This window comes from Oncorhynchus keta, chromosome 13 (genome assembly GCF_023373465.1).
Source record: "Oncorhynchus keta strain PuntledgeMale-10-30-2019 chromosome 13, Oket_V2, whole genome shotgun sequence".
Taxonomy (NCBI): Eukaryota; Metazoa; Chordata; class Actinopteri; order Salmoniformes; family Salmonidae; genus Oncorhynchus; species Oncorhynchus keta.
Window position 1 is genome coordinate 16,961,969 of NC_068433.1, and position 10,567 is coordinate 16,972,535.

A 10,567-nucleotide genomic window follows, 5' to 3' on the forward strand; every position below is an offset into this window, starting at 1 on the left:
TTGGGTATCAGGAAGAAGTGATAGTTGATGTCTGTTCCTCATCAGTAGAGTGGATACTATAGTGGAGCTATAGCTTGAAAGAGGAGTTGTTTTTTTAACCACAAAGTACTTTTAGAGGTGCTTTAAGAGAAATGTAAGTTTGTATGGTAGATTTTTGGGGTAAATTGCAGTGAATGTTGCTCTTTCCAAGTCATAGATTATAGCAGTAATAGTGAGAGAGCGAGGTAAGTGACTAGAATAGCCTTATTAATGCAATTGTATGTCTTTATTGGAAAGAAGACTGACATGCAATACTTACATTAACACGTGTTTATATTTCAGGAGATGACATTGTTGTGACTGTAACTTGTTTTCCAACTTCTTGATTATCAGGCGAGTTATTAAGTGAATAAATACAAATCCTACATTTTACACAATCACGTCATAATCTTTACTAAAAACATTGTATTTTTTTGTGTATCAGAAAAGTACATGTTATGATGTTCTGGTGTCAACTGTAATGCCACAAACGGCAGTAAAAGCCGGTTTAATTATTAAACCATGCCACCCTTGGAAGAGAATAAAGTTATTTGGTATGCACCTGACCTAAGCTGTCAAACTGTGATGGCAGTAATAGCTAGCATAAGGTAAAATAATCAGCATTTGTCTGATAAACTCTGCCTTGGATTTACATTTTATTATTCACATACGTATTATGTTCTAACAATGTATCCAGAAATATCATTGTTTCCCTGTAAGCTTTACAGTTCAGATTTTCTTCCCACAGATATCTCTACATTGAAATAATTCATGGCCAATGAGTAGTTATGGCACACACATTTGATTTAAAAGACTTCCTGCAGGCAACACTGCTGAACCCAGCTCCACTCCCACTACCACCACAGCCGACAAATCCCTTAATACAGTACATGCAGCTGTTGCGTCTGCAAATGAAGAAATATGTACGTACCTTCAACAAGAGGGTGTTAACCCCAACCAACCATCATCCAATCTTTGGACTCCTCTGCATTATGCCTTAATGTCCAAAGCACCTGTCAATACAGTGAGGAGACTGATCGTAGCAAAAGCTGAACTAAATGCCATAGGCCCACTTGGGCTTACACCACTTGACATTGCAGTGGAGGATGATAGAGAGGATATTCTGAGGATACTTATTTTTGCTGGTGCTCTTGCGCAAATAAGACCTGTTATACAGCCTAATGATTAGCATATTAAAACAAATCTAATCAAAATAATTCATCATGTGGCACCAAAAGATACGTTGTTTTCCATAATTCTACCTTTCGTAGATTTTCAACTCAGTATAGTACAGCAGAAATCCCCAACTGAGATGTTTGACTGCTTTGACAAACACCTACTAGAGGAGAACCCTCAAAAAGCATTTACTATGATTGATTTGTGTTTTGACAATGAGGAATAACGACAGAGAAGCATTAAATGGCTGAGGGACTCTATAATATAATAAATATATGCCATTTAGCTGACGCTTTTATCCAAAGCGACTTACAGTCATGTGTGCATACATTCTACGTATGGGTGGTCCCGGGGATCGAACCCACTACCCTGGCGTTACAAGCGCCATGCTCTACCAACTGAGCTACAGAAGGACCACTCTAATAAACTAGATATCTGTCTTGAAGATTGTTTTGAATTTTATGAATAATGACTAAATTATGTATACATTTAATGTAGAACTATAACTAACAGAATACTACCCTGTCACTGTATGATTGTATGAAACGTATTAGAATCATAAAACTAAATCTGGTGTGTGTAGTTTTAGTCAAGAATTAGAACAAGGACTTTCTGTTTCCTTTTAGTGTGTAAGCAGGGTGTAAGTGAGAAACAAATGGAGCTATCGTCAGACAAGCTGGAATACTGTGTTCCTTACAGGACATTCTGTCCCCACCCAGGGAGGGGAGAGACCTTGGGCTTGTAGTAGATTGTTTAACAGGTGGCAGACAATATATGAGTAGGAGAAGACTTGTTAACTATGTTGAGATTGTATCTGAAAGGAGGAGGGACATTTATGACGAAATGTGAGGTATATAAACCAATGTACCGAAAATGATAGGGAGAGCTCTCTAAATAAACATTCCTGACCATTGTAGCTGGGCCTCCGTCTGATTCATTCCAACCAGTTTCCTACGAATTCTGGGTATCAGGCTGAGTAATCAATTCAATTGGGTTTATGAACACTGAGAACATAATTCTCTTGACAAAGATGCAAGCACACGTCTGTCAAGAAACTTGCATTCAGTAGTGTGCACAATGACAGAAATACCCAACAAGGTATCACTTACCATAATTCCTAAACTAGTGGAGCTGCTTTCTAGTGAGAAACTAAATGCTGATGTACAACAGTTGCTGTTAATTGTTACAACACTGTATGTAATCATACAGAAGACAAAAGACAAAGATGGCTGGAGCAAGTCCTTCCTTACAACATTATGCAAAGGTATTGTCCCTTTTTTGTAGAAAGAGCACACCTTGAACATCAAGGTCTACACCTATGGGCTGCTTGCAGATCTGCTTTCATTTCATTGGGTCCCTAATATCATTACATCACTGGGAGTCTGAGGAATTGCTTAATTCAGTAAGAATGGGGATGGACAAAAACCTGAAACAAAAACTGAGTAATCTAAACATGTCTTTAAAGAGACAATTTATTGTTTCCAACTCAGCAAGTGAAGATTACAAAGATGGCATTTTCTCAGAAGTCAAGAAGAAGAAGCAGAAGAAAGAGAAGCAAGACATGTCAAAAGACAAAGAAAGTACTGGAACCTGTAATACTTAATCTACTGCTGTTGAGGAATCTGGCCTTGATTAGTGTTCTAGTGTCAAGCCGTTCCACCCCACCACTGACACGTCACCATCACAGCGCAAATGGCACAAAGTCAGCAAGCGGTGGGGGACACAGTTAGAGAAGCTTGCCAACATGGATGAACGTAAAGTTTATAAAGTAGGAAACCTCACTCTAATACATTATGATAATTACTTTCGCATAGCAAAGGGAAGTGATGGATCTGAGGTCTTCTTGGGCCTGAGGGATGATGGCACTGAAGTAGCCATAAAGAGAATGATCTGGTCAAACTATCAGTTTCTCAAGAATGAGGAAGGATTTTTTCGTCTTCCAGAGCTTGACAGTAGCTGTATTGTGAGATACATAGACTTTGCAGAAGACAGTTTTTTTAGTTATCTTGCTCTTCAGCTCTGTGAATACACTCTGGATGAGTACATTAATACAGACCTGTCCAAGGACGACACTCATGCCCTGATTAAAATCACTCAAGAGGTGCTCCGCAGTTTAAGTGTCCTTCATTGTTCAACTACCAAGTCCTTCATCGGGATATCAAACCTCTGGTTTGATAGGTGAGAGATACTATAGCATTGCACAGTTAAGCCTTTCACTCTAAATCTAATACATGTTTTTCACCATTATGTGTTAAAAAATTGCATATGCAGTATTTTAAACTCATTTTCTAGTACATATAATTATGAAAAGCATGATATTGTGATATTATTTATCCTTAACAGATATCAATGGAAATGCAAAATTGGCAGATTTTGGCATAAGTCGCAGACTGACAGTGGAACAAACAACTCTACACACAGTCCCTGCAGGAACAAATTGCTGGATGGCCAAGGAGACGTTAGACAAACAAGGCTCTGGATATAAGAGGAGCTCTGACATACAGGTTGAGCAACGTGAAGATAGAATAAAGATTATTTCCTGTTTGTAGAGTGATGGACTGACTGATTGTTGAAATTTCAGGTGGCTGGGATGTTGGTATACTACGTTCTTTCTGGTGGACACCACCCCTTTGAAGGTCCACTTGGTGAGGAACTTGAACAGAATCAAAACATAATCAAGGGGACTTACACACTAGAACATGTGGCAGACGAGGTGACAAAAGACCTCATTGAGTGGATGATCAATGAAGACACTGATGAGAGACAAATGCATAAGAAGTCTGTGCCAAGACTGGAAGGCAGTTGTATTCATGATCCAGCTCGGCCTTTATTATGACGTAAAAAATGTATATTTGAACTCACATGCTCCGGTATTTGTGAAATATGATTGACCAAATATTTCCATGACATACATTTGAAAAGTGCTGAACAAATAGTTATACTGGCAATGCCCATCTTAGCTCGCTCATTGATGTCTTAATTGAAATCACAGATTGCCTCATCTGCTTGTTGTCCCCTTATGCCATAGTTTGTACATCTCAATTGTCAGTAGAAACCACATTTGTTTAAACGAGTCAGCCATATCAACTATATTTGTTTTTTAAATAAGTAAATGAGGCTGAATGAACTGTTTCACTGCCAGACAAGGCTCCACTGATACCCTGGTGTATCAGTGGTAAAGTGTTGGGACTGCTGTTGGGACTCTGTTGTTGGGACAGCTTTATGTACCGTTTCTGGGCACAGTTTGTCACTGTTATAGTGCAATTCATGTTTTGTTTACTGTTGTGCTCTGTACTGGCGTTGCTGGCAAGCATCCCACGTTTTTTGGGGTTTTGTTTGCCCCACCAAGATTTACATGCTAAAATCGACACTGGTTGCAATATGTAATGTTTTGGGCAACCTCACCAATGTCACATACAACTGTGAGTTATAGATCTGTCATTCTTGTTGAAAGCCAGTCTAAAAGCAGTAGATTTGTTCTATGTGTACTTTTATATGCTTCCCGTTCTTAAGGTTTGTTTTTGCGTCTTTTACTTAGAACTTATATCCACTTTGGCTTCATAAACCACTGCTACTGTTTACCACAAAGAGCATTTGATTCTGTCTCATCTCCTCTACCTTTCTCACGTCTACTCCTGCTCCTCCCCTCCAGTGTTCGACGTGGCTGGTTTACAAACCACAGGTCCTGGGATCCATCATTACGCGCACCTGGCATTCATCACTACGCTCACCTGTGCTTCATTGAGCACACCTGTACTCCATTACCTCACGTATTACCTCCCCTTTATCTGGCACTCCCTTAGGTTCTTTCCCTGGGCAGTATTGTATTATTTTGTTCATGTCTAGACTCTATGCCGTATTGGTCTATGGTACTTGCGCTATTCAACTTACCCCCTGCGTCTTGACTCCCAGCATCTAGGTTACAGAATACTGCTTCACAAAATGGAAGCAGCAGATGGTCGACAAGCAGGGATACCTACTTTGTAATCACCATGACCAGCGGGCACAACTGGGGACGGCTATGGAAGAGGCTCTTCGCAGTGTTCAACGTCTTGAACGTACCAGAGAGGAGTTGCCTTCAACTAGTGGAGGATACTCTACCACCAGCCCATTCAGCTAACTGCGCAGGTCAGCGATGTCCCTCCTGGATAAATATGACAGCACCCCATGTAAATGCTGTGGCTTCTGACTACTGTATTCTACTTTTCGCACCAGATGGGAACTCCTACTGCCGAGAGGTCCAAGGTTGCCACGGTTATTTCTCTGCTGACTGGGTGGGCATTGGAATGGGCCACAGATAACTGGGAGAGGAGCTGGATTCGTATGCAGGGTTCATGGCTCGGTTCAGAGGTATCTTCGATCATCCACTGGAGGGCAGAGAGGGGTGAGTGCCTACTCCAACTACGGAGGACCAGATGGCTGGTGAGTGGGCACTCATCATCTGGACAGTAGCAACATCCAGTGGCCTGACTGTGCGAAGAGGTTCAGACGGGACTGGCCTATCGAGGACAACCTCTGCTTGATATCACTCATTGTGATAGCCATCCAGTTGGATAATCTTTTTTTGGGAGCATCGGCACTCATCACTTCTCTCCCTTCCTCAGTTAACACTTTGGATCAGAGCCTGAACCCATGGGGGTAGGGGTCACTTGCCTCCCCGCAGGTGGCGATAGTTGGGGCTCTGTCTCTATTGTGGGCACCTGCTCCAGCAGTGTCCGATACGGCCCAACTCGGGATCCACAAGTGTAGAGGGATGGTCACTTGATCTTTTACTTCCTGGGGCAGATGTGAGTATCCCCTCTTCATCCCTTTCTGCAAAATGCTTTTTGGTGGTGATTGTACTATTTGACTGTCCCTCATGCACTGTTTCTACAGCAATAGTGGATTCCTGTGCTGCGGGGAACTTTATTGACCAGACCCTTGCCTCAACTTCAACTAATACCCGCTCTCCTCGCCTTTCCTGGTTCAAGGCCTCGATAATCAGTATTTAGGTTCCGGGACCATCAGACACATCAAACTACTCACTGCGCCCCCATGCAGATGCATCTACCCTCTGTCGGGGGCTGAAACCCAGGCCATCGAAGAGTACATTCATGAGGCGCTCCAACAAGGTTTCATCCGCACGTCCACTTCTCCCGTGTCCGCAGGTTAATTCTTCGTGGCCAAGGATGGAGGTTTACGCCTATGTATATATTAGAGGACTCGATGACATCACCAAGTACCGTTACCCTCTCCCATTGTTGCCGGCAGCCATTAAAGAGCTCTGCGGGGCTCAGTTTAACTTTTTTATTTGAATCAAATTGGACCTGCGGAGTGCATACAATCTCATCTGCATCAGGGAGGATGACTGGAAGACAGCTTTTAGCACAATATCTGGTCACTGGAGGATCACTTTGCGTGGATGAAAAATTAAGACTACAGTGGAGACCCTGAATCATTCCTCCTTCTGGAAACCACAGGTAAATCCTTGTCAATTGAAAAGTTTTATTAGTATGGCACTGTGTAATGAAAATGACAATTAACCACATTGCATACCTTGCATTCAACACACAAACTAAAGCTAAACATAAGGAGATAAGGACAAAACATTTATGGATCAGGATTCCAGTAAGAGTGACACAATGATTGACAGTGACACAATTATAAAACAATGATAATACTGTAATGTGCATAATGAAAATAATTCGTTTATAATATTCAGATGCATAGGATGCTTGGGCAAAATGAGAGAATGCTGAAGTATATGCATTAAACTGAGTACATGAATGTATGACTAGACACTTCTACTGTACATTGTCTTCCAGGAGAGTTGGGAATGAGAGGATGGGAAGTGTCGTAATGCTGCCCAAGAGCTTCTAGAAGTGCTATGGAGACAACCGTCTGTCAGTGGAGATCCAAGATGAACCAGTTGTCATTTTATTAAATGTGTTTACCTGTACATGTATATTAAAAGCATGAATACCCTCTCCCCTGGCAGAGTGTAGAAAGCTCAGAGGCTACACAATTTAGATTGTTTTGTGTTCACAGCTGCTGTCTGAATTGATGATGATGAAGCTGGATGGCACAAAGCCCTACCCTGAACATGTTGGGGTTACTGCGCTTCATACACAACCTCCATGAGCACTAGTACGCAAGACTGTTTTTTTATTCTTCCCCGTACTAAAACATTTAACTGTCTTACCATTGCAGGTGGCTAAGTGTTTTGTTTCTCCTTCTGCAGTGCTGAGGATTTAGAATTGGTTGACCTAATGAAGATGCTCCCTGATTTCTTTGGATGTGTCTACATGTTGGCCAAGAAAAAGGGCTGGAATTCAAGGCCTGGTCTGAAAAACGTATTTCAGAAAGATATAAGCTCATGGTTCTGAAATGTAAATTGTCATGTGACGTGATGAAATTTGACCTATTGTAGTACTTTTGACTTGTAGGTAGAGCCACTGATCTTAACTGTTTTAAGAACATTTTATATTCTATAGCTTCACAGATCTAAACCATATGATTTTTACGAATCTTACATGGTTATAGCATACATATTATGGGAGTTCATATGAAAATGCAGTACACACAAAGCTTTGATAAAATTAGTGCTTACTTTTTTACTTCAGTTAAGGTATGCAGGATTTGTATTAATATTAATTATCTGTATGAGATTTCAGGGATGTCTGGATTAAAGTATTGACATCCTATTTTTAAAAAATCTGTTTTCCTTTATATGAAGTCTGCCCAAGAGTGCATTGAAACATGATTGTATTTCTTAAATCCGTGATCTATCAATGGAGGAGCTGTGATGCTCGTGGATAGAACTGTGACGGTTACAAATGTAGTGTTGATCAGCAACAGTTTTCTATTAACCACCCTAAAATATTAATGCACCTCTCAACATAATAAATGGTATCAAAGAGCAATGTATTTTTTTTTGACATACCCAGACATTCCCGCCCACCTGCAACAGCTGGTGTAGAGTAAACAAACTAGTATGCAGTAGGAACAAAACATTTTCCTCTTTCTGGTATAAAGCCACACATCCAGCACCAGATCAACCACAATGAAAAGCCGACCTGAGTCACCAGGAATTCTGACCGAGGGTAGTAGAACTACTGTCACCTGTGACGCCAGGTGGTCGCTTAGCCCACCCGGTTAGATGGAAATCATACCAATCACACCATTCAGGTGACTGGTTGACATGCTGTTGTAAACGTAACTGCATGTTTTATTGTTATCTTTGGGTTAAAGGAAGCACTCTGTACATTCCTGTTGAATTGTTAGATGTAATATATAGGCCATTCTTGCATGTCATTTACCATTTGTGACGGTGAGGAGAACCTGAAGTGAGCCTGGTATATCCCAACCTGAGTAATGGAATCGACAGGTTTGCTTCCTCAAGTATTGTATTATCATTGACCTGTTAGGGTGTTTGTAAATATAAATTTAGATTATTTTGTAAATATTGTCATTTGAACATCTAAATCGCCATTGTCATTTTAAAAATAAATAACTTCTGCACGTGATCCTGCCTGCCTCCTGCAACATTTAACTGTCCAAAAATAGATTTAGCAAAGGATTTAGGGCCTACATTCAACATGCAAGAAGCGATAAGTTAGGCTTACATCTTAGATGAAAGGGAATAGTACAAAATGAATGGCATGCATTTCCATCTACAGTTTGGTTTAAAAAGCTGTGGCTAAAAATAATTGTATCCATTAGTGTACATCGTCTAAAACAAACCAAAGAAGGAGTTTGTAATGCTCCGGGTGTCGTGGGTGTGGAGTCAAAATGCAGGAGACAGAGTTCAATGCTGTGCATCTTTTACTAGCACCAACGCACCACAGGGTGCTCACAAAAGTAACGTTCCCAAACACAGGGGAAAAAATACAATGGAAAAAATCACGACTAGGCACTAAACACGTACCTCTACAACAGAGCCGAAGGTTACAAATGAAATAATCCCGCACAACAACCAGGCGGGCCGGCTGTCTAATAAAGACAAACTAATTAAACATGAACAGGTGCTACCACTAAACATACAAGGAGGGAGAGGAAAAACAATCAGTGGCAGCTAATAGGCCGGTGATGACGACCGCCGAGCGCCACCCGCCCGGGAAGGGGAAACACCCTCGGTCGGACTCGTGACAGTACCCCCCCCCCTGACGCGCGGCTCCCGCAGCGCGCCGACACTGGCCTCGAGGTCGCCCCGGAGGACGAGGTGCAGGGCGATCCGGATGGAGGCGATGGAAATCCCTCAACATGGATGGATCCAAGATGTCCCCCAGCACCTCTCCTCCGGACCGTACCCCTCCCAGTCCACGAGGTACTGCAGGCCCCTCACCCGGCGTCTTGAGTCCAGAATGGCCCGGATCGTGTACGCCGGGGTCCCCTCGATGTCCAGAGGGGGAGAGGGACCTCCGGTACCTCACTGTCCTGCAGGGGACCAGCTACCACCGGCCTGAGGAGAGACACATGAAACGAGGGGTTAATACGATAATAGGAAGGGAGTTGTAATCGATAACACACCTCGTTTATTCTCCTCAGGACTTTAAAGGGCCCTACACACTGCGGACCCAGCTTCCGGCAGGGCAAGCGGAGAGGTAGGTTTCGGGTCGAGAGCCAGACCCTGTCCCCCGGTACAAACACGGGGGCCTCACTGCGGTGGCGGTCAGCACTCCTCTTCTGCCGTCCACTCGCTTGTCGTAGAGATTCCTGGACGGCCCTCCAGGTCTCCTTGGAGCGCTGTACCCATTCCTCCACCGCAGGAGCCTCGGTCTGGCTCGGATGCCATGGTGCCAGGACCAGCTGGTATCCCAACACACACTGAAAAGGGGACACGTTAGTAGAGGAGTGGCGTAGTGAGTTCTGAGCCATTTCAGCCCAGGGAATGTATCGTGCCCACTCCCCTGGCCGATCCTGGCAATACGACCGCAGAAACCTACCCACCTCCTGGTTCATTCTCTCCACCTGCCCATTACTCTCGGGGTGATAACCGGAGGTCAGGCTGACAGAGACCCCCAAGCGTTCCATGAACGCTCTCCATACCCGAGACGTGAATTGGGGGCCCCGATCAGAAATGATGTCCTCCGGCACCCCGTAGTGCCGAAAGACATGGGTAAATAATGCCTCCGCAGTCTGCAGGGCTGTAGGGATACCGGGCAACGGGAGGAGACGGCAGGACTTAGAAAACCGATCCACAATCACTAGAACCGCGGTGTTCCCCTGAGACGGCGGAAGATCGGTCAGGAAATCTATGGACAGATGTGACCATGGCCGCTGTGGAACGGGGAGGGGTTGTAGCTTCCCTCTAGGAAGGTGCCTAGGAGCCTTACTCTGAGCGCACACTGAGCAAGAGGAGACATAACCCTTAACGTCCTTAACCAACGTAGGC

General features: G+C 43.4%; 1 long non-coding RNA gene across 3 annotated transcripts; it reads left to right on the top strand.

Annotated features, from left to right (window-relative positions):
- Positions 1–5,013: 5,013 nt before the first annotated feature.
- LOC118392630 (uncharacterized) lies at positions 5,014–7,980 on the top strand. Of its 3 annotated transcripts, XR_004827408.2 has the most exons (6): positions 5,014–5,322; positions 5,410–5,981; positions 6,070–6,653; positions 6,999–7,076; positions 7,222–7,320; positions 7,415–7,980. It is a non-coding gene; the product is annotated as an uncharacterized LOC118392630 (long non-coding RNA). The 3 variants fall into 3 exon arrangements; XR_004827409.2 differs by having other exon boundaries at positions 5,014–5,981; positions 6,999–7,119; XR_004827407.2 differs by having other exon boundaries at positions 5,014–5,981.
- Positions 7,981–10,567: the final 2,587 nt, after the last annotated feature.